This window comes from Ixodes scapularis, unplaced genomic scaffold, assembly GCF_016920785.2.
Source record: "Ixodes scapularis isolate PalLabHiFi unplaced genomic scaffold, ASM1692078v2 PGA_scaffold9__187_contigs__length_104089568, whole genome shotgun sequence".
In the NCBI taxonomy this organism is placed as follows: Eukaryota; Metazoa; Arthropoda; class Arachnida; order Ixodida; family Ixodidae; genus Ixodes; species Ixodes scapularis.
In genome coordinates, this window is record NW_024609884.1 from 37,611,592 (window position 1) to 37,636,380 (window position 24,789).

Below are 24,789 nucleotides of genomic sequence, written 5' to 3' on the forward strand. Positions count from 1 at the left end.
TAGAATACTCCAATGATCATATCTCCTTCATTAGGAGTTCGTATCCGGCACCATCCTTTTTAAATCTTTTCCGTTTTCACATCATTCATCACGCTGTTTAGAGACTTGCTAAATAAGCGGAACAGCCCACCCCCGTGACCATTTCTGTCCCTTCTGTACACGTCAAATTCGGGGGTGGGGGATTTGAGCATTCATTATTGTTTCATCTAACCATGATTCGGTGCCAAAATAAAGTCGGCATGAAAGACTTGAATTAAGCCATTTAATTTTGCAATCTTCTTTTTTTTTTTTACACTGTGACAGTTTACTAACAAGAGAGTATGCGCTTTATCAGGAAATACGCCTCCAGAGAAGACACCCAGTCTTTCACTACGTCTTTGTTTATGAAAATCTCGTTTCTTTTCACTAGCTACGAGTTAGCTACATGACGTCAGTGTGTTTCTACGAAGTCACGTAAGCACATATTCTGAGTCCGGACAATCACCTATTTTTACACGGTATTTTTTTTCATCATCCCACGCGCATGTGTCACCATTTGCTCGCAGCTTATCATGCACACGTTTTATTTTAGCGCGCAGATATTTTGTGTTTCTTTTTTGCCATGGCACTGTTCTAGAGCACTTGTGAGTAGTTATTTAACGCTAATACTTTGTGCCCCTTGAGTTTCATACAATCTCAACACACGCCGCTTTCTTCATTGTAATTAGACTTTTCTTGATGACTGGACTAATTTTTTCCGGCTTTTTTGCTCCAAGCTTATGGATACATTCTACAGATTGTACACCAACTCCTAGGGAGATCCCGAAACAATTTCTGCATAGCTTTTGTCTTAATGATTTTGCTAGTCTCTCTCTCTTTCTCTCTCTCTCTTGTTCTGAAATGACAAGTACAATAATGTTCCACATCTCCTATGTTCCAGGTCGACAAGCTTTTGTTGCTGAGAACAGGTAACTTGACTAATACTCTTAATGGCATCCTGGAGTGGTTCAAGTCCAGCATCTGTACCCTGCTTATTTGTAATAATCTCAAGCTGCTTAAACATGGTCACGATGTGCTCACGTGGTTGATCATGTTTTTTGTTTTTTTTGTCGATAGTACATCGGTAGAAATACGCTCCTGTGCATAAAGAACGTTTTGAATTCGGGTTTCTGTTCTCGTTTAGTTTTCGTGATCTCGCACCCCGTCTTCAGATAGAACCCGCCTTTGTTTTGTTTTTTTTTGTTTTTGTTTTTTTTCAGCCGTACGTGCAATCTGATGAGTTCTTGAGCATCTAGCACGTCTTGAACCAGATCTATAGTTTTCGCCTGTGGCTCAGTTTTGTTTAGCGACACTGGACAGAAGCAGCAACATTTCACGAAATTCTGACATCAGACGACACAAGTGCTTCGAGGCTCGGCACGATAACAATGCACGTCTCATTACATCGAAAAGAATTGCCTTTTATGGGTGCACTAACCTTCTTTCTTCAACACGTCCTGAACGAGCTCAGCCTTTAATGCGGGTTTACAATATGATTAGCAGTTTATTGTTAAAAGAAGGACTTTGAAGGAAATAGAAGTCGGAAGTTAATTTCCCAGTACAAGGAACCCCAGAGGGGCAAGTACTGAACACTGGTGGATGCTGGGTATGGCATTAATGAAATTGGATTCGAGGCGGATGACCGAATACCGCGGCACCAAGAAAACGCCATTGTAAATCGACAAAATTATTTGTTCATTAGTACTCGAATCGATTTGTCTTTAGTGTATATCAAGATTAGAACCCTGTCAGAGACGATGAAATTTTTTTAAAACTGTGTTGTTAGTTTGCAGTTCTTTCCGAATGTGTCGTCAGGCAACTGACACAAAACGGCTAATTGTATTGTCAAACCGCATTCAGTGCTGAGCTCGTTTAGAACCTATCTTAGGAGAGGAGGTTAGTGCACACATGAAGTGCAATCATTTTCGAAGTAATGAGACGTGCATTGCTACTGTGCAGAGCCCCAAAGCACTTTGTGGTTTGATGTCAGAGTTTCGTTAAGTGTTTGCTGCTCCTGCCCGGTGACGTTGAAAAACAAAAAAACCTGGACCAAAGGCGAAAACTATGGATTTGGCTAGATGCTCAAAAACTTATCGTATTTGACGTACGGTTGATAAGCAAAAAAAACAAAAAAAACAAAGCCGGTTTCTCCCTGAAGAGGTGGAGAGATATCACGAAAACCAAACGAGAGCGGAAACCCTATTTCAAAAGGTTCGCACAGGAGCGTGTTTCCACCAATGTACTAGCGATAAAAGAAAAGCATGATCAACTAAGGAGCGCGTCGAGACCATGTTTAAGCAGCTTGAGTGGCTCAAGCTGCTTAAACATGGTCTCGACGGTTGGTTGTCAAAGATGAAATGTTTTTTTTTTTCGTAAACAGACGCAAGAGAAGTGTGTTATAGTAGTTTAGATGGAGCAAATTGAATTAAAAAGTGAATACCATCTTGTGAAGCCGGGCAGCGGCCGTCATTCTTAAATGCCATTATTAATTTTGTCGAAATTCAAGGGGGTCAGCACAGAGTGTCACTAATCAATGGTTGCTGAAATGTTCAAAGTAGGAATTAAGATCATATATATATATATATATATATATATATATATATATATATATATATATATATATATATATATATATATATATATATATATATATATATATATATATATATATATATATATATATATATATATAGTACAAACTGCGGGACACTGGAAAGTCGGGCCTTTTCTTGGAAAGCGGATTTTTTTCATTCCTAATTTAGACCGAAGTCCTGAAACCTCCCTTTTTATTTTAAACAAGAAATATGTTAAAACTCCTAAAATACAAATTTCTAAAGTAACCACCTTCAAATCACAGTCATAGAGCATCTGATAGTTTTAAACAATTCTATTAGATGTTGACTGCTGCCCTTTCAGCCAAGTTTTTAGGACACGACCGCTAATCTTTTTATCATAATCTTTTGGTCAGATTATGGCACGTTTGGCACGGAAAAGTGATCGTCGTTTATTTTTTTCTGTCTTCTCTTAAAAGTGAAAAGTTACTATCAAAACTTTTAGTGTATTGTAAAATGCTCATCCAAGGCGCAAAACGTAAGTGTGAACTTTTAATGCTCATTAATATTCTGTCCGAGAGAAACCATAAAAAGCGCCGATGTTGTGTACATGTTGTATGGCGCGGTGCACAGCCCAAGTACCCGAGCAAATGGTGATCTAACTTCTCCAGAAATAACACAAAGCACGCAGGCGAGGTGGTGAACTTTCAGCGTTTTGAAAACCCAAGACCGAGGAACAAAAATAGGGGCAATGGACTTCTGTATGTATCGCCCCCCCCCCCTTTTTTTTTTATTGGGGGGGGGGGGGGGGGGGGTTCCTTGGCCTCGTGTTCCCAAAATGTTGCAACTTCTCTGATTTTTGCGTAGTGCTTTTGCTAATTTATTTTACACAACAAACGAGCCAGAGGTGACGACAATAGGATGATACCATTAGGAGTACTTAATGCAAGAGCCCCGAAACAGCAAAACAGCCTCAAACCTTGGATTCAATTCTTCAGCGCGAAGTGAACGCCCAGAAGCCGGGTTGCTCTTCACACTCGCTAGTCAATCCAGCGATTCGCAAACATTTCGGCCCCAGGGTCAGTTTGAAGAGAGGCTATACGCCGCGAAGTCAGTGCTGGCGCCAGAATAGGGAAAACAAACGATGGCTCGTCTTTTAACGTCCAGGTCTTCGGCCTTATCTTCGTGAAAAAAATGAGCCTTCTCCGCTTTTCTGCGCAAACGCCGAGGCATAGGAACGTTTGGCGCGGACGATTGCGTACGCTGTTTGTATTCGCACGATGAAGCAGACGCAAAAGCGCGGCCGACGGAGATGCGGCCAAATGTATCGGTGGCACTTAACCCGATCGGCCAAACTCGTTCGTGCCTCGCCAAGCGGCAGAGGCGAAACGGCGTCTCTTAAGTTTCTCTCGGGAACTATTTGTTTAGAGCGGAAGCTGTTTCCGCGCTACGACGTCTGGCTTGTTTGCAGAAAAGTTGGGGAGTAAATGCTCTCGGGTTGTTTGGCGGCGATGTAACGAGGGCACGTCACACCAATTTTTCCTTCGATCTTGCTCCATTGAGATTTTTTTTTTTTTCTGTTTGCGTGCGGGGAAACAGTCTGACTTCTTCGTTTGTTGTATTCCAACCTTTTTCGATCGTGAAGTTTCGGTCTTTGTGAGCCGTGCTCCGGCGATCCTTGTTGACTCCTGCTGCTTCCAGTTCGTCTTCATTCTTCATAGATCGCATGTATCGTAGGTACTAACAGCTATAAATTAAAAAAAAAGAAAAAAAAACATAACAAAACGAAAACGACAGTCTGTGGGTAGGTTTCGAATTTTACCGTTATTTCCGGGGACGAGAGGTTTTATTCTCATTTGAAAGAATCGGTACTTCGCGAATTTTGTATGAATTAAACTTCCTCTGTTCAAGCTTATGGCTGTAATCTTACTATGTTTATGAAAAAAAAATATTCCGGAGAAAGAAAACGAAAAGATTATGTTTTCTTTGACTAAATTCTAAAAGGTAATTAATTTTGTGTTGAAACAAAAAAGATAAATGAAATTATTAAGATAGAAATTATCACCATAAAAAAATCTATTTTGTTTTTTAGAGGCACATATGCAAAGCGAAAAGTGCCTAACCTTTGAAGCCTTAAAAAAAACAGCCTGGCCGAAATCGTATTTCTGCACCAAAATTATTATTTTAATAAAATGTTGCTGTTTCGTGTACTTTCGGTTCGATTCTCATTTGAGTGATGGCTGCAGATATCATACGCTTCGTTCATTGCAAGATAATATCCCCATTATTACGAAATACATGACAAAGTATGGAGTTTTACAGCGTCCTAGAACAACCCTGCGCCACCGATCTACAAAAATCTTCATGATAGGCAAGTTCTTATTGCGAGGGAACAAAATCCGTAAGAGATACACTTCGCCTAACCGTTAGCGGCCCCACTGGTGCGCCTTACTAGTATACTATACCGTATTTCTCCAGGACAAACATTTTGAATCATTCTTTTTTCGCACGAACCATTGCAGAATGGAATTCATTACCGGCGGAAGTGGTGTGCCGCGAGACTGTGGATATTTTTTTTATTGCATTGTGCCCCCTGGCAATAATGCCTGTATAGGCGCTGCGGGTTTTTCATAAATAAAGAATAAAAAATACTCCGTCTCACCAAAACCGTACAGTAGAGCCAAAGCTACAGGGAAGAGAGTGTATCCTGACCTGCTCAAGAGGAGGGAAAGAAGGAAAGGGGGAATCCCAGCCCTTCTCTCCCGTCCCTGCTTTCCCTCCTCTTGTTTTGAACAGGTTGGCATACGCTCTCTCCCATGTAGCTTCGGCTGTACTGCGCGGTATAAATCTCTGTCCGTTTGAATTCCGTACTGCGAGTGAGTCACGTGTCCCTGCATTCGGGCACTTCCACTCTCGAACCGTGTGCTCACGTGGTAAGACATGTTACCGGGCCTGCATTGGGCCGCACAACTCGTAGCCTTCTGCGTGGCGCGCCCCTAGGGTGCACCACGCAGAGTGTGGTGCACCTTCTGCGTGGCGCGGAGTGTATTTCCGATCTTCTTGTAATCAGAACTTTGAGATCATTCCTTGGACCGATTGCCGGTCATGCGTGTTATGATTAGGATGAGCATCCAACACCGTCGTGCAGTCGTGTAATCACTGGCGTGACGCACGTTAAAGACCCGTGGTTTTCAGTCGTCCTGCTGTGGCTAACTTACACGCCAAGAGTGAAGACGACCGTCGTCATTTCAAAGCAGCCTATCTTCCTGCTCTCAAACCTTTTATGACAAATTTTATACTTTGGTTTTAATCCAGACTTTCGTGGTTCAAGTTTAAGCGACATTAAGCGACGTACAGTCGTCGTGCCAGCCATTTATGCACCAAGTTACTCTATAACGTTGAACTCAGATGGACTGCTAATACTGAACAGCGCCTGCAGTCTCAGAGGTTAGGCCTACTTGCCACTTGGAGTTCGATCGAGTGCGCTCTATAGCGTGAGCGCCTGTTTTTAAGTGTTTTAACGAGCAAAAGACTGCCACTTTCACGGCAATGGCCTTTCCTCCTTCCCGCAGCTCTCCCGTCGGCGCTGAAGTTGAGAAACACAAAAGGCTGCGGTGCTAACTGGGTCAACTTGCCCACTCGGTCGGGTCGAGCTCTAACGAGAAAACTACGAGACGCCGTCTGGGTAAGTCCTGCGCTTTAGTGGTGCGGGCATAGACGAAAATGGTGGGCATGTATCATCGCCCGTATTAAATCCCCCTGATGTCAGTTTAGGCAGCGCTCGGTGAAGTGCGTTTTTTTGCACCCCCAGTTGCCATGAGAACCGAAACCTTTCGGGCTGCTCTCGCTTATTTTGTTTGTTCTTTTCCAGCGGCTCTCCCTCGCCATTCTGTGGATGTCACTCCTCCCGCCTCAACATTTCCGCTTTCCTAACTTATCCGTCGCTTTGCTCGCTTTTTTTTTCTTTCTTCTTTTTTTAAAATTTCACTTTTTTAATTTTTGTTTTTGTTCTTCTGTAGACCAAGGGAGGGGAGGCAATCTGAAGCGGGGCGTTTTAGGGGCGAATTTTTATGTTCGCTGCATATCTTTCCCCGGACCGCTGTATATCTCTAATTATGGCCGATGATCGCGTGTCCGCAGGCCTCACGTGACCGTCTGAGATAACGTCAGCTCTGCTTAGGGTTGTGTTTGTTTCGTGGCGCGCAATTATTAAAGCTTGTGCGCGCCACTGCAAACTGGTTCGTCGGGTATAGAGCGAGGGCATAGAAACAGGTAGAAGCATATGGTAAAAAAAAAAAAAAAAACGCGTATAGAAAGGTAACACGGGGATGTATTTCTTGGCACGGCAACTTTGACGCTACAAGGCAGCTAGACAAAACAGTACGCTATATTTCATTTCAATTTAAGTCCAGACGCCGCTGATGATACGAGCCGATGGGCCCAATCAGGTAGCGTCAAAAGCACCCCATCCTGGTGTTTGTTATGTTTCTGTCTGTGCCCTATCATCGCTGGACCAATTATAAACAGAAAAAGGCCTCGTGTCTTGCGGCTACCTCGTAGCGTCGGCTGCGTCTGAAATTAACGCTTATACGAAGTATAGACAGAAATCTTCGTTTCATTGTTATTGGCGCCTCGCCTTTTCTTATTTTACAATCCTAGGTGTATTACTAGACCCGACAAAAATCTAAACATCTGCAAAAAAGAAAACATTTATTGAGGCTGTTGACTACCTTGAATGTCTCACTTCTCGCAAATACATCGACATAACCTCCTAGCATCGAGGAGCAGTTGCCGCTCTTAACTACTTTTTTTTTTTCTTTCATGTTGTTTGGTCGTTTTAATCCCCGCGTCCTCTACTATACAGCCGATTTGGGTATGCAACGCCCACGCAAACTACCCTTTCCTTTTTCTCTCTCAAAGTGAGTTCTGTGTCGTTGTATAACGCTGCAGCTCTCCTTTCCAGCTTTCCCTTCTATTCCCTACAGCTTTTTTTTTATCTTACATATCTTTCTGGTTTTAGGTATATTCCATAATGTATTTGGTCCTAAAGCTTTTCCCCTAACTTTCTTTATCTTTCACTCCCCACTCCTTAAAAAAAAAAAAAAAAAGTGGCGTTACCAGGGGAAAAAAAAGATGGTTGCGTCGTGAAACTTTTTAGGTTGTTTTTAGCGTTGTATACACCCTCTCACAGGACCCCCCCTCCTTATTTCTCTCTTTCCAGGAACCCTCTTTTTTTTTTGCCCCAATTTACGGGGTATAATTCAAAATTCAAACTACAACCTTTTCTTATTCTCTCTTTTATCCCGAACCGACATTTCGCCCTTCTCCCTTCCCAGCTTTGTGTTCCCGTTTTTTACTCGTATTCATTTTTAAGGGTTCCTCTCTCTCTCTCTCTTTATCTCTACTGTTTTCTGCTCTTCCTCAGCTTAGTCTGGCTCCAGCAATAATTTTGAAAGAAACGACGAAACGAAAATAAAATAAAGGGATGAGACTCCCCAACAAATACCTACTTCTCTTTTTTTTTCTTTTTTTCCGCATCAAGTGATACACGAAAAAATAGAACGCAACCAAAGTACGGAACGGTTGGAGAGGGACGCAAGGCGGGGGAGGGGGTGCTTCAGACGGAGGTGGCACGTGGGTGGTTGTTCGAGCAGTTGCTATACCACCCCCAATGGTATACAGAAGGCGTCCCAACTGTTTTATTTTGGGTCGGGGTCCGTGCTGGAGAAGGGGCGGGGAGCCAACGGCCCTCAGGGTCGCGTTTGCCATCGCTGTCTCCGAGGTTCTCGTCTCTTCGACGCTGCTCTCGATTTTTTTTTTTTTTTGCGTCTGATTGAAGACGCACTCGCGATCCTAATATAAACACATCTCGGCGACAAATTCAAACATTGCCCGCGTTCAGGTGTTTGCCCGACACGGACGTTTTAACTCTTCTGGAAACATGTTTGTCTAGACATCTGAACGACGGCGTACATCGCTGAAACTTGAAAAACAGTCTTCAAATTACAAAACCTGGGTTTGGGGACCAGCCGTTGATATCTTTAAACTCCGACACGCGGCTATGACGTCACGCCTATGCGGTGGCGCTGCTGCCAGCAATGCGCATGCCCAGACGCTTTATTTCACGCTTACCTGGTTTCTGCGGGCGCGCAGTGCCCCCACCTTTTGCGTTGTATATTCCCTCCCTGGTCTACGTTAATGGCCTTTCTTGACTGCCCAAGTTCTCGTCGCTGCACAGAGTTTCTTTCAATAGCGAGTGTGTGCGGCCTTCACCAAATGATCACCGAAGCAACGCGTAATGACGCTATGTTATATGTTTTTCTATAACCACTGATCCGGATTGTTTGACGTCTGTTAGTATTTTGGAAAGCATAAATGATTACGTCCTCATTGCTGTTGAAACGTCACGACAACTAAATCTCTCAACCAATATTCCGAAGTAAATATTTTCTTTTTCACGTTCAAACATCGAAGGCATGACGTCAGCAATAAATGTTTTGGAAAAGTATTACATGTCAGCTCATGGCGAACGGTCCGCAAGTGAAAACTGGGTTCTCGTCAAAAACGCGTTCGTGGAATAGACCGATCTCGCCAAGCGTTCGGCGCATGCGTGACGCCGCCATAACTTTAGTGCACTGGAGGCAAACCGGAGTGCACGAGAGGGCTCATGCCACGAGAGGACTCATGCCACGTGCAGAAAAACTAAAGTTCCCTCGATGCATCGCGGCAGCGGTGACGTAGTCAAACTGGCTGGTGAGATCGCTCTATCGTTTGAAATAGTTGCTGCCTAAAACATCCATTCGATGTGATAGCGCGTCTCTATCGTGTATCAAGAGTTAGAAACGCATGGGAAATAAAAATAAAAAGGTTACTCGCGAACGCGAAAAGCACGGATGAGTTGACTGCTTGGTTATCACATCGCTCATTTTCAAAATTGTGTAAATGAAAAGTGAAAAAAAAGCAAAAGTAATATTTGTTACCGTCACTTTGCCAAATATTATTTCTACGAATCTAAAAAGGTCCTGGAAAATAGTAAATTCAAAAGAAAAAAAAACAAAAAACGTCGGCGTGGAACCGGCGTCGTGTTGTTGTCGTGGTTAACAAGTGTTCTTCTGCTGACGCAGGCTTTTTGCATAGCTGCGCAAGAATGGGTCTAGCACCACGTGCCGTCCTTGGACGAATCTGCAGTGACAATGACTACGACAAGGAAGTGTACCAGGCATTCGGTTTCGGCGAAAACAACGTCATCCGCTATGAACATTGAAGTGATCTGAGTGCCACTCTTGGGGACTATCATCTACAAAAGCCGGCAGGCATCATTTCGGCGCCGGGGCTTGGAACCGGAATCATGTTGGTGCAGCGGTTAACAAATGGTCTTCTGCTAATGCAGTGTTGTTTTCGTTCTGCATGTTTTTATGTCTATGTCTTGCCGGTCGCACCCCAAGTGTTGCACGCATCAATGAATGCTTATCGGGCGACAAGCAACGGTGTCAGGCGGAGCTTTTTGTTGCTCAGAAACTACGCGTTTTACTTTTTGCTTTTAATTCTTTGTGATGATATCCAAGTGAATCCTGGTCTTCAGGTACAGCTAAAGGAACTACTGGATAAACCACAGCATCTAATGGCCAAATTAATTCATACGGAAGCAAATCAGACATCGGCCGATTCCCGATTGAATGACTTGTGCAACAGAATAGAATCAGTGGAAACAACAATTGACAAACTTGACAGTATTCAAACTGCTCTCCTAGAGTATAAAGAAAATTGTGATGCACAATTTACAAAGATACAAGCTTTGTCATCCCGGGTAGAAACTCTTGAAAGTCGTAATCGCCGCAATAATCTTTTTTTTTTTTTTTTTCTAGGGATTCCCCGAGTCAAATATCAAAGAAACTGCCACTGCTTGTGAAGAACTTGTTACGAATCTGTACCACACTCGCTTAGGACTGGACAATATTCATATCGAAAAGGCATACCGGCGAGGCAAGCAGTCTTCGGATCGTAACCGACCACTCTTTGTAAGTTTTGGTTATTTGAAAGATAAGGAAATAATCCTGCTTAATGCTGGCAACTTAAAAAGTACAAAATCTGACCATCTCGTAGGACCTCTCAGAATCTGTTCGTGCTGTTAGAAAACAACTCTGGGAATATGCGAAGGATCACCGTCGTCCGGATAGCAAGGTTGTGCTGAAACATGGCTGTTTACTTTTAGACGGGGTCAAATTTACATGGAATTTTGAGAAAACGCTGGTGACTCAACATTGACTGCCTAATAGACCAAAATGATGTCCAACAACCCTTGTCAAATGTAAAAGCATAAAAAATAAAGTTGATGTGCTACGGCTGCTTGTCAACATGGCTAAGTCGCAGGTTGTAATCGGGACTGAGTCATGGCTGGACGACGGTGATCTTGATCGAGAGGCCTTCCGCGATAATTACTCGTGCTATAGGAAAGATAGAAATTCCCGCGGAGGAGGTGTATTAATTCTTGTTCTTAAAAGTATTGTTTCCAAAGAAATGCAGATTGCAACTGAAAGCGTTGAAAACGTTTGGTGTGAACTTTCCTTGACTAATGGTGAACGGCTGGCTGTCGGTGCTTTTTACGGACCATCAGGTACACAGCTATGTGTCCTAAGATCATTATCTGAAATTGTCTATGTTATTGGATGCGCTAAAACTATAATTAGAGGTGTCTTCAACCTGCGTGCAATTGATAGGAAAGTGAATAATCACAGGACTTGCGTAGGAGGAGAACTAAACACCGAATTTTTCAGTCTTGTGGACCTATGTTCACTTGAACCGTATGTTTTTGAACTAATGCGAAACGGATGAAACGGGTCACATTCTAGATTTACATTTACCCAATACGCCAGGAATTATCTCAAATACGCAGGTCATTCCTGGCATCAGCGACCATAAAGTAGTCGTAGCAGATGTTAACCTAGCAAATACCACTGTTGGTCGGTCAAAATCACGGAAGGTGTTTTTATATGCCAAGACAGTCCGTAACGGTATGTCAAGTGCACTAGTCGTATTTTCCAACCTTTGAAACGTTCTAATAGCTTTGTTCCTACTTCTATACTCAATTCCAGGCGTGCACGTGAGAAAGCTTGGGTATCTCGCCAGATCCATATCCTTATTAAAAAGAAGCGAATAGCGTTCGTAAAGCACTGTAGCACTCAACTTGCAGCCGATCTTGCCAAGCTACGCGAACTAACTGTATACGTGAAAACTAGTATTAAAACAGACAAACTACTATATTATGAAACATTTGAAGAGGGGGTGAAGAATAACTCAAAAGAATTCTGGAGCTACGTGCGGAACACTGGCAAAAGTGATATCTCCGTTCCACCGCTTAAACAGGATGACAGCTTTGTGAAGAGTAATACTGATAAGGCCCAGTTTTTGAATTTTTCGTATTTCGTATTTAGCCCGCCTGCGCAGCGGGATGTTTCTTTCGATGCGTCCTTTGAGACTAATGAGATGCCGTCGGTTACGCTCGAAGTAGAAGGAATAAGGAAACCTTTAAATGAATTGGATGTAAGCAAGGCAACAGGCCCCGATAACATTTCTCCCTTTATTTCGAAGTCATGCTTTGATATAATATGTCTGTATTTTTTATGTTCTTTTTGAGAAATCTTTAAGTACCGCATCATAGACCCTTTCCGGAGTTCAGTACCATCTGGTGACTCAAATGGCATTTTAACTTTTACCGTACTAATGGCGGCAATGAACCTGTGGTCTGCAATATTTTATGGGGCACCGTCACTTTCCCAAGTCAACGATAAACGAGAATGTGTGCTTCACTGTACAGTTCTTTTTCAATCTCTTTCAGTGTCCATGGCAAAAAAGATGCATCTAGTTAGAACGAAGCGCCAACTCACATAGACGCCTTGATAAAGTTCTACACATCCATGGGCTTTGAAGCCGAGTGTGTGCACTAACAGATTGACTGGACCCGAGTTAGAAATGAACGCTTACGCAGATCTTGAATCCAATCCCTGCTTCACGTCGAGCTAACCTCTAGAATATATAGGCCTCGAATCATCTGCTTAGGAGCATCTTCATCTTATTCCTTCATCAGTAAACGGAAGGCCGCCATTAGTATAGCACGTATGCCATTTTTCAGATGATGATAGTGATCAAAGTGGCCGGACTGAATTGCGGAAAGGGTCTATTGCCGCTAAATTGGAAGTTTGGTCGGATGGTTCCGATACACGAGGAAGGTCCAAGGAATGTAGTCTCAAATTACCGTCCAATTTTACTAAGTTGCATAGCGCGTAATGTAATTGAGCACTGTTTATACACACGCATAATCCATCACGTAAATTCTTCGAGAATACTGCATCCGGCCCAGCATGGCTTTCGCTAAGGCTACTCGTGTGTGACACAGTTAACAGTGTTTGTACATGAACTCGCTGAGGCTCTTTGGCCTCAGCGAGTTCATGTTGGGCTAAACGGTTGCCAGTCCGAATGTGCTGACGTGGCATCAGGAACTCAGCAAGGATCTGCTCTTGGGCCGCTGTTATTTATGTTGTATCTAAACGATATCGTCAATGTTTTGTCCTCTTTCATTCGCCACTTTGCGGACGATTGTGTTTTTTATCGAAAAATACGAGGAAGTGATGACGTCGACATACTACAGGCAGATATAAATGCTATTACCGATTTATGCAAATTGTGGGAAATAAATATTAATCTTACGAAAACTGCTCATATTCCTTTTATTAGACGTCTTATTGCATTCCTCGGTGCTTATATGATTAATGACGAACCCGTCATTGTTGTCTACGAATACAAATATCTTGGGGTACTCTTAACCTCTACCATAAGGTGAAATAACCGCGTTGATTATACTGTTTCAAAAGCCTCAGAATGCTTGGATTTCTCTCTCGTAATTTTAAATCTGTGCCATCTTCCCTGAAGGGAAAGCTTTCTAAGGACAGGACGAGCGGGTTGGTATAGATAATTAAACTTGAGGAAGAAAACGAGAAGGGACAAACAAACAGTTTGTGGGACGACAAACAGTTTGTCCGTCCCTTCTCGTTTTCTTCCTCAAGTTTAAGTAAAACTTTATTTTTCGCATGTTCGCTCAATTTCTGACTATGCTTGCGCCATATGGGACCCTTACATTGCTATTCAGATAAATAAAACAGAAAAAGTACAAAACCGGGCTTCCCGTTTTGTTTTAAACAATTACGATAGGCGACTTAGAATGTCACGTACGAAAGAGAGACTGAGATGGAAGAAGTTAAGCTCTAGGAGGAAAAGTCTTCGACTCAAATTGTTTAATAGCATATTTCATTGTAGGACTGGAATTGAGAGCGAAAATTGCATTCACCCACCACATTACATATCGCAACGAAAGGATCGCATATATCAGGTTAAGAAATTCCGCTGTAAAACTGATGTTTTTATGAACTCGTTTTTTCCTAAAACAATAGGGTTTGGAACGGTTTGCCTGCCTCAGTGGTTAACGTTGTTCCTAATGATATGCTTTGTTTGGTACTAACCTCGTAGTGTTTCGTAAAATGATTTTAAGGAGCCTGAACTTTGTTGTGAGACTGAAATATTTATGAGATGTTAATATTATTTTCTTATCTCTTGAATACCTACTTATGTTTTTCATTGTCAACTCCCACCCCACTTACTCTAATGCCCCATGGCGCTCCAGGCATTTGAATAAATAAATAAAAATAGCCCTGTGTTTTTAGATGTTCAAGACGAAACCCTTTGTGATGACCAGGCTGCCAACTTATTAAATTCATTCTTTTCCAGCGTCTTTATTCACGAAATCTATCCCTTCCCCTCCTACGCTTTTACTTATCAGGAAATATCCATGCCTTTTATTTTATTCAGTTCTGGTGAAATTCTCAAGCCAATCGAAAACTTGTCCTGCAATAGCACCCTTGGAGTTGACGGTATATCTGCCAAGTTTCTAAAACTGACTAAGGACTCCGCATCAAATAAACTTGCCGCTCTTTTCCAGCAAAGTCTGACTTCTAGTGACGTATCTTCTGACTGTCGTTTCGCACAAGTTAAACCCATCTCCAAATTAGGCGATAAATCAAATTCATTGAACTACAAGCCTATTTCTCTCACTAGTGTTCCCTGTAAGGTCATGAAACGTGTTCTTTACACTAATTTTATATTATACCTTGATCAATGAAACTTCGCTTACCCCGACCAGCTCGGTTTAAGGAAAAAATTGGTTCATGCAACAGCCAATTATGTGAGTTTGTCACAGACCTTCATTTCAATTCTCAATCATACGTATAAACAGACGACATATTTATAGACTTCGCTAAGGCATTCGATATCGTTCCCCACAAGCGGCTGCTCTTAAGACTATATCTTCTACAGAATGATCAGTTAGTCATCAGCTGGATAACACTGTTTTAACAAACACACAGCAGTCGATCTCGGTTAACAATTTTTCATCAGTATCATTCCCCGCGACTTCAGGAGTCCCCCAAGGCAGCGTTCCCCTCCTCTTTAAAATATATATAAACGACTCGGTTATGTATCGAAAATTTCTAGTCACATAGATCATCACATCCTTAAAAGCTACCTCGACGTTATAAGTGCATGGTGCTCACAATGGCAGATAAACATTAACACCACAAAATGTAATATAATGAGCGTTGCCACAATCTCAACCAAATCCCTCATCCAATATGCATTACTAGCGCAGCAAGTAGAATCAGTGCCATTATACAAATAACTGGGTGTTCATTTCTCAGAAAATATTAGCATGGAATTAACACATCGACAGCACAATTAACAGCTCACTAAAATCACTAGGTTTTTTAAGGCACAAGCAATATCTGGCCCTCATAGCAACCAAATTACTGGACGATGAAGCAATAATTCGACCTAAACTAGAATATGCAAGCGTTATAGGCATCCACATCAAAATGATCTAACTTCTAAATTAAAGTCTTCAAAACAAGGCTGTGTGGTTTATATTAAACAATTTCTCGCCTGAAAGAAGTGACTCCATTTTAAAATTCAATCTTGGTCTTCCTTTATTATTAAACAGGCGCAAAATCAACTGAAGATGTTTCTTCAATGCGATGTACTACATCGACTAATACTTCAGAAACACTTTTTGCCATTCTGGCCCATTACATTTCTCCTCGAACCGATAATTCTTGTCACTTTCAGCACTTCCGCTCTCACACTAATTCCTGTCTGTTTTCACCCTTAATATTATCGATTACAGAATGGAATGACCTGCCATACCAGGTGGTTACTAACACAAATCATGAGTCATTTAAGGAAAGGTACGAGCGTCTGTATCCCGAGTAGAACGTGTGTAATTACGTATGCTTTAATGTCCTCATTTCTTTTTTGTGTTAAGTTGAAAATAAGTTATCTGTAACGTGTTAACTTGATTTCGTAACTAGTTCTTTGTTAATTACATATGTTTTGATCATGTTGTTAATAGTGTATTTTACCGCCCAGCCTGCTTATGTAATGTGTCATTGAATGACGCCTTTGAGGTAAATACATGAAATGAAATGAAATTTTGTGGGAGAACGCCGGCTTGTTTGTAAACGGTGGGTTGGAGGAACAAACGATGCTTTTTGTCGTTTGAAAGGTGTCTACGTCTTGATAAAATAACACAAAAGCTAATCATATCTTTTAAATTTTAAATTCACCCTATAGAGTGCGAAATTAGCTGAGTTCTTCCAGGAGCAGGCCTTTCGTTTAATACAGTTCTTGAGGTAAATCCGAGTAGTTTGTTTTGCTTAATGTATGAGCGAATGCAAACCTACCAGCACCAGCAAGTTTTTCTGAACGGTGCCTGCCCTGCAGGAGAGCGCCTGCTGTGCAGGAACGCTTGAAATGTCGGAGCTCGCTCTTGTAGCTTGTAGCGTGAATAGTGTGGCAGTCATTCCAACAGATATAAGTAATGCCGTGACTGTGAAAAATGAAAACTATTTTGATCACTGTATTTATCTAACCGTGCAGCGTTTGGTTCGCATAGTCTATGATCGGCATTTTCACGAGAGACTTCATTTTAAGTATAATTTTCTTGATAAGGGTTTGAATCTCAGCCCTTTAAGTGACCGTAGGCATAGGCGATATGCAGTGTTTCTGCAGAAGCTAATCCGAAGTCGCATTGATGTACTGATCTTCTGGGCAGCATAATGATATGTGTCACAGGCAAATCCACGCTACTTAGCGACACGTTTTATCGCGACAAGCTAATGGAGGAATCGCCAATGCACCGAATTCAGTCTTTTTACAATAGTACGATTTTTTTTTCACGCCTAATTTTCCCTTACAAATACCCAAATATGCCTGTAACATGATTTATTGTGACTTGGGTTATTGATGTGCTACCAAAGTGTTTTTGCATATTTTTCATAGAGGTGTCAAAACCTTAATGATGTTTTTGGGCAAGAAGAAGCATCAAGAACAACAAATAAAAAACATATTTTAAAGCAGAATTAAATTTCAAGAGTTTGATGTTAGGTTTGTATAGGAAAATTAGTTTTCACGTTGTATGACAGCTTAAAAGTTCTTTAAAGTGTTTACTGAACCTTAAACACGGAGGACATTCATGTTGACTTAATATGAAGCACTCCAACCACATCCTTGTTTGGACTCCACAGGGAACAACGCCAGGCTCGTAGCCAGGATTTTGTTTCAGGGGGGGGGGGGGGGGGGGGGGGGGGGGTGCGGGGGGCGGGGAGGGGGGGGGGGGCATGACAAAATGCTTTATGAGGCGGAGGGGGGAGAGGAGACACCAGCAAAATGGAAGATTTCGCCAGTCCGTCCCCCCCCCCCCCCCCCCCCACGCCACCCCTCCTTACATGTGCCTGAACAACGACCACCTTAACAAAAGTGACTACGACGAATAACTTACACGAGTCAAAGTTCTTTCCCGCAACCCGCGTGCTTAAAAGGTTGGACCCCATGGAGCGAACTTTCACGGTGAAATTCACGCGGGGCAAGAATCTACAACGAAGGGCTGCCGCGTATTCGGTCACCACTGAACTCCATGATGCAAACAAGCTGCGAACGCAGCCAACGCGAACAGCGAGACTGTCAGGGTTGCCAAGGGAGAAAGTGAATATCCACTGGAACCAAACACTCATAAAGCTTTGTTTAAACATGTCGTATTCGTAAAAAACCTCAAAACAAATTGGACGAAACGAGCAAATAATCCATAATAATGCACTTTCGAGTCCTAATAAGCCTTCAAGTTTTGGTTGGGAAAGAGATTGTTCAGATGGCGGCGGGGGGCATGCTTGGTGTAACACTGTGCATCGAAGCCAGGCGGAAGCCAAACCGCGCACTACGTCCTGATTGGCCCGTGTCCTTCGCCGCGCGTCGGCCGCTTCCGGGAGCGGCGTTCGCCGGGCGAACGTTATCTAGCGCCGCTAAATATGCGGAGAATAGCCAGTTTTCTGAAGCCGCGGCAGGAGCGAATGCCCCCGGTCGAAGTTCGTCGGTTATTCGCCACATAATCTCTCCATAAAGCTCAGCCTTAGGAGCCATTTTCCAGAAGGTCATTACGAAGCAAGGACTGTGGGGATTTTGCTTTAATTATTGTACAATCCAGGGAAATCGAGCGACATCTGTAACAAGAAGCGAAAGTATGCAGGCGGTTTTACGCTAGCCTGACAAAATTGCAGTCGCTTTTTCTTTTCTGTTTTTGTTTTGATGGCATGAAAAAAAAAAAAGAATTCCCAATGTATAAGCGAAATAACAAAATAGGTAAAGGATGAAATCCAGAGTTTACATTCGAAGCACAATAGGACGGTACAAAGCTGCGCCCGTGCTTTCCTTTAACAAATGAGCCCCTCTCTGCCAAGCCCTAACGATATGCGGCCAGGAGGAACGTTTAATGAAACACTGAAACCTACAGAAGATTTGCTGCACAAGTGAAACCTAGCATGCCCACCGTTGACTGAGTCAGGGCATGCGCCAGAGGATTACAGTAATCGGCTTTCCGACTTCCCAGTCGTCCGATTCGTTACGTTAGCCTTTTGCGGCCAGAGCGCGGTTCCACCCTTTACGAAACTCGAAGTTGTCTGTATCCTCCCCCCCCCCCCCCCCCCCCCCCGCTTTTTTTTCCAAGTTCTGTTTCGGATTGGTGTGTATATGCTGTACTTAGTGCAGCAACGTCGCTTTTTTGTTAAATTCAAAAGAAAAAAAAATGCCTCCTGCCATGTCTGGCATAGTGTTTGAAGTTTGCGGCGTTGATCGTTTTATATTTTGAGAGTTTATTCGGAGATACACTCGGACGAACGTACTGCGATCGACAGTGACACGGGATTGAGCCTTCTAAAGCGGAATGGAAAACCTTCAGTGAACCGAATGAATTTCCCAACCACCATCGCCACGTCTTGCTCCCTGGTAGTAGTGGAGTAGTGCCCGTGATGCCTTTAAATCCAAAGTCTAATCAGTTCCTTGTATTTTCGTGTTGCCTTTTCTGCTCATATACCAATTCAACCAGCTCGGGCCCAGAATTTTGCTGCTCAGACGGTGATACTCTCAATACACCTCACTGCACCGCCCCCCCCCCCCCCCCAAAAAAAAAAAAAAATATATATATATATATATATAGAAAGGTTAATATTACATTTTTCACTTGCGCTTACGATGAAAATACCGTGATAAAACACCACATGGCTTCCTTTATTGGCGTATGCCTTCATAAACAGGCACGTATAGTGAGAGTTCAAAGACAGGTGGCATCGCCTCGCGCCATTACGTTTGACCATTCATGACATCATATTTCCATTTTTTGCTTTGTCAATTTGCTAGAGCGCTAGTTCCCCAAAATTAAGATGTTGATACACCCAGCTATTACGGACTAGCTGCTGTTGGCAGTGACGGTGGTTTTGCAGGGGAGGAGGGGGAAATGTTTTTATTTCGCCGTAGTAGTCATAGTTCTGACTTCCGTCGTGGCTGTGCTTCATCTTTAATACGTTTGTGACGAAGCTCCTTCTTTCCACCTGTCCAACGGCGCCGGGCGAGACCACACTGGACTGAACTACGTCACTTCCTTATTCACAAAGAGCTTAAAAAAAACTCAAGGCGTGACTCGTCCCTAGCATCTTGTTATTGCTCCATGCCATATGGGAATGCGGTATTAGCAGCAGAGAGTAGAAATGAACAAGCTAGAACGGATAAATTAAGCGTGAATAAAATAAGCATACCCTGCTTCTTTTTTTTTTCTACTTTAAGCTGTCGATAAGAATAGGCAAGGAAACAACACGCAATGCCCGCGTACACGTCAGTCATACTCCCCCTCTTGGCGACCTTCTTTGCATTCAGCGGCACTAACCAGTCACAAAATTATATATTTTTGGGTGGTATGCGCCGCAAAAAGGGTGTCCCAGCTGTCAAAACGGTGAGTCGGTTTCTTCGGCCTACTGTGTAGATTCAATGTTTATCGTGCTACCAGCAATGAACGGTCACAATAAGCACAGTAAAGCGGGAAAAAAGAAATCACAGCCAGGTATCACGACTGAGATATTCACTAAACAAAGCTAGCAACTGCATGCACGCGCCAAACACACCACCACCACCACAGACATTTTTTTTTTTTTTTAACACAAAATATGTTATATGGCTCGCGCCTAACCCTTTCGGTTACCCCACCAGGGACGGGAGTCCTTGAGCGGGCTGCCAGTCGAGCGCTTGCTCAGCTCTCGTCTCCTCACTGAGTGGACACCAATGCCAGCTGAACGTCTTCCTCGAGTGACTCCGTCTTACTTCCGGAGGGGGGAAAATATCAGGTGTTCGGACATACCGCGACGCTCTGCACCGTGAAACGAGCACGCTAGAGGCTTCCCCAGAGAAGGAGCGCAAGAGAGAGCGACGAAGAGCAGAGAGATAGAGAGAGAGAGAAAAAAAAAAAGCATACGTTTTGTTAGACGTACTTACTTTGCAGCAACGGGTTCAGATAGTTCGAGCGTTTCGCTTCTTGCTTGCCGCGAGATGACACCTGGCTCTGCTCGGCGCTGCCACATTCCAATTATTGTTTTAGCAACGAGGTATACAGGGGCTTAGAGCGATAAACCAGGGTTCCGGTATGTACTCGAAAGTGCCCCCCCCCCCCCCCCCCCAAAGTCGCTGACATTGTACTCGTCACTTGACCGAACCAAATACTTGCCGTCACAGGAAAGATGGCAGCGCCCAGGCACCGGCTGGCCCCAGCCGGGCCGGAGCCATAGAGATCATACATACTAACTCTATGAGAAAAGGTCCGCCATTTTAGATGCGGAGCATCTCTTGCTCGGGTCTATGTCCCGCGGCGTCGTAGTCCGCACTCACACTACGCATGCACAACTCTCCTCCTTCCCTCTCTCCAACAGCTGCGCGTTACTCTCTCCGCTCTCTCTCTCTACCAGCTGCGTGCACTTCGCGTGCGTTCGCTCCTACTCACACCGCGCGCGCATGAGCTATCCTCCTCTAGTCTCCTCTCCTTCAAGTGTGAATATAAGCAGCGGTAGCGCGCTGCGCGCGTTCCTCCTTTCATTTCCTTGCTCTCAAGACTCTGACTGACTGACTGCGCGCGTTGAGTTCACCGCTGTTGACTCCACTTCACTCCGTTCTTCCGACGAAGTGTGATGGAAGCAACAGTCCCGTCAGTTAGTGGGTTGGCGCAAGCAAGCGTCAGCACCACCCCACAAACTAACGTAATAACACGCAAGTTAACAACGTTACTAACAACGTTACTAACACCGTTAATAACACCGTTAATAACGATCCTCGATGCTCCGAATCACCCCATGGTTCCCCTCGGGAAGATGGTGTAATTTTGTTTCATGCATTCTGGCTGCCGCAAGCGGCGGAGCATCGAGGCAGACCTTTGGGGTCCCACACATGGTTACCAACTGCCTTCGATTTCACGAGTATAATTATATCATCAGAGCAGTTTCATGAGCTTCAACAATCCATGTACTTATCGGTGAAAAGATTTTCGCGTTCCTTTCGAAGCTTTCTTTTTGCATAGCGTGCAGGTGAACGGCCTCGCGTTAACGCAAAACTAAACCAGATAAGCGGCTTCGCGCTATGGTCGCTATGGTTTCGATTGGCGCGAGTGGGCGCGCCTCAGGAATAAGAAACCGTGCTATCACCAGATTTTCGAGATTTCGACGGAAGGGAAGTCTACAGAGTAATGAGTATATTGCTTTTTATAAGCGTTAGAATAGCTCAGAATTTAGCTTTCAACACTAAATTATCACCGTTTCTTTTGCTCAGTGTTTTCAGTCTTCGCGATTACCATTGCGACTGTCGTCCTTCAGCTGGTAACTTTGGTTTCTTTCTCTTGTGTTGTGTCGCTCTCTTTTGCGATCTTTCACTCGGGGCTCCAGATGTCGGTGCACAGGATTTGCCACACCTCCTCACCCACCTTTACCCCCTCGTCGGAGCATTGGCCGGAGCTTGTCGGATTCGCTGTTCGTTGTCGTTGGTCTCACCAAGTTGATTTCAGATGCGGGAGCCGTCATATGAGGCTAGTCGGAAGTGACTTCAGAGTTCAGCGTGGTCTCTCACGTAGGAACGTGGAAATACGGAGGAACGGTGTTCATTTCGGTGGTGAGCGTGAGGGATATCGCCACGAAAAAGACAATCGGCCCTGCGTTGCTCAGACCTCCGATTTATTCGGATATCGCTAGGATAAATTTTAACGCGACGTTTTTGTGCTCTCGTTGTCCATCGGAATCTTTGAGGTCTGCAGTAAAGTGTGTGCAATATATTTGGATACACGGTTTAGCTCCGAAAATCGCGTGAGCCGTGCTTGGCAGTGTGTATTCTTCGTGCCGCTTCGTTCAAATGACCGAAGGCTAACTTTAGTTGTTCGGCGTACCGAAGAGCTCTCTTCAAGCTGGTAATTCCTGTGCCGTGCTAGGTGATGCTGTGCTGCTTCCTAAACTGTTCTGGCGTAGACGTGCACTTTCACGGAGCACAGTTGTCGCAGTTGATATTGAATCCGTTGGTCTGCCGCACATTTCGTCGACACAAACGTTTCATCAACACTCTTTACGCGAATAGCAAGCTGTACGGACATTTGTTTCGCGCGTGTATCCATGGGGCGCGTGTTATTTACCCAGCCCACCCGTTCACGCCACTTTGTGGCGCCAGTCTGCTGCGGCTAATTACCAGAAGGGTGGTCCCACATCAATTTCAGTTCAGTTCATCCGCGGAAGTCTGCAAAACTACGAAGGACCGAACTTATTCGCACCGAATGCCACTAAAGCAATGCAGCTTCTTTACTGATCAGGATAGACTCTCTTTTGTCAGTTTTGTTATATTGCCATGGATGCTTGGTCCAGTCCTTTCTTCTCTCAATCTTTACTATCCTGGAAATTTCCAGGCCATGCTCGGCTGTCATTTTATGTTCTGGCGGAGGTGCTGGATACTTTACCTTTAGCGCTTCACTCTGTGTGCACACTGGTGGCTCCTCAGCCAAGTTGCCTCACTGTCCCGTGTGTTACACTCCTGGCGAGCCGTGAACCAAGTCCAATCCTGAGCCCGGAAGAAACACCGCAAGACGAGTCAGTCCCATGAGAGCGAAACCTGCAAATACACCACGAAGAACCTGAAATCCGATCCAGACGCAGCTACCAGGAAGAGCCACCCGAATTCGGTCTCCTGCCAGAGAAACCGAAGCAGACTAAGCCAACAATTACAAACCCGTAGTAGCAAACCGCGTCCGCTCCCATCATTGCTTGCATGCCCGTCGCACTTCGCACCTCGGCGCCTTTTCATGGCAAGGAGTATGAAGACGTCGAGGACTGTATTGAACAATATGACGTGTCTCGCCACAATGGGTGGACAGACGACCAGCACCTGCACAACCTATGCTTGTGAAAGAAGCGACCAGGCACTGGTTTGAAAACCATGCCTCCTTCTCAGCCTCATGTGAAGTTCGCAAGATCGAGCTGAAGCGCACGTTCTTCAATCAACACCGACAAGAGAGAGCCGAATACCTAATTCGGTCCAGCACGTGCCCCCAACGAGACATCACCACCTTCGTGGAGGTTGTTTTGCATCTGATCGAGTGCCCGCGCCGAGCCTCATGTTACTGAAGACAAGAAGCTAAGAATCCTCATGTCCCTCATGTGAGGGAGAACATCTTCGGCAGCCTTGTCCGCAACTGTCCGACAACAGTCGGAGGGTTAATCACCGACGTTTCCAACATTGAACGTTCTCTGCATGCCCGAGCCAGTCCCTATCACCTCCCCTGGGTCTCGACACTCGAGTCGTCCAGCTGCAACTTCGACGTCAGCCTCCCAGGCATCCGCGACATCATACACAATGTTGTCCTGGAGGAGATCAGGAAGCTACTTCCTGCCACCAGTCGCCCGGCTTTTATTTTGATTGCCGACATTGTTCGGGAAGAAGTTCAACAGGCATATCAACCGGAGACTTCTGCAAGCGAAGCGGCATCTGACGAACCGAGGGTGACTTACGCTGCATTGGCACGACGTCTGTTATCGGCTGCCCATTTGTATGTCAATTCAACGAGACACCTCAACGCCGCACTATTCCCGGCATCGGGAAGAACCAGTGTAGGTTCGCACTGAAAAAAGTACACCGAGGAAGACGAAAGTATTGCGAACGGCCGACCGACGACCAGTCTGCTACCACGACGTGAAACCGACCATGTCTACCGGAAGTGCCCGTACCAGTGAAGGGGACTGCGAGGGTTCGCGCCGAACAACCCTCGATCACGTCTTAAGGAGCGACCGCGGGACATTGATGAGTACCTTCGGCGTCCTCTGTCCCTGGTGCCGACACTACCCCGAAGCTCCTCATTCCTATCACCCCGACGGGAGGTAAGCACTACACATGCTTCTACACTAAGCACGACAAAGCAGATGAGCGGCGATGCAATGACAGTTGATTGTGTCGGTCGTCGTGCAAGGACAATGATAATTTGGCGACACCAAATATCTGTGTCCACTCCACGAAGCACATGATTTCCAACTTTGAGGGAGAAAGCCACTGAGTGGCTTGAAGAAATAGAATGGAATGGTTGGTTGTTTTCAAGCACTGGACACAAAGCATCACCCAACTCCACTTTGCCGCAAGACTTACGCAAGTCTTGCGGTTATATTGTGACCGCAAGACTTGTGTAAGTCACATGTGTAAGTCACATTGTCACGGAGATTGAGCTTTTTGCTATGTGTAGTGTATTTATGCGGGTCGAAAAGCACTACCACATGCCATTCTGTTTTACCACTGT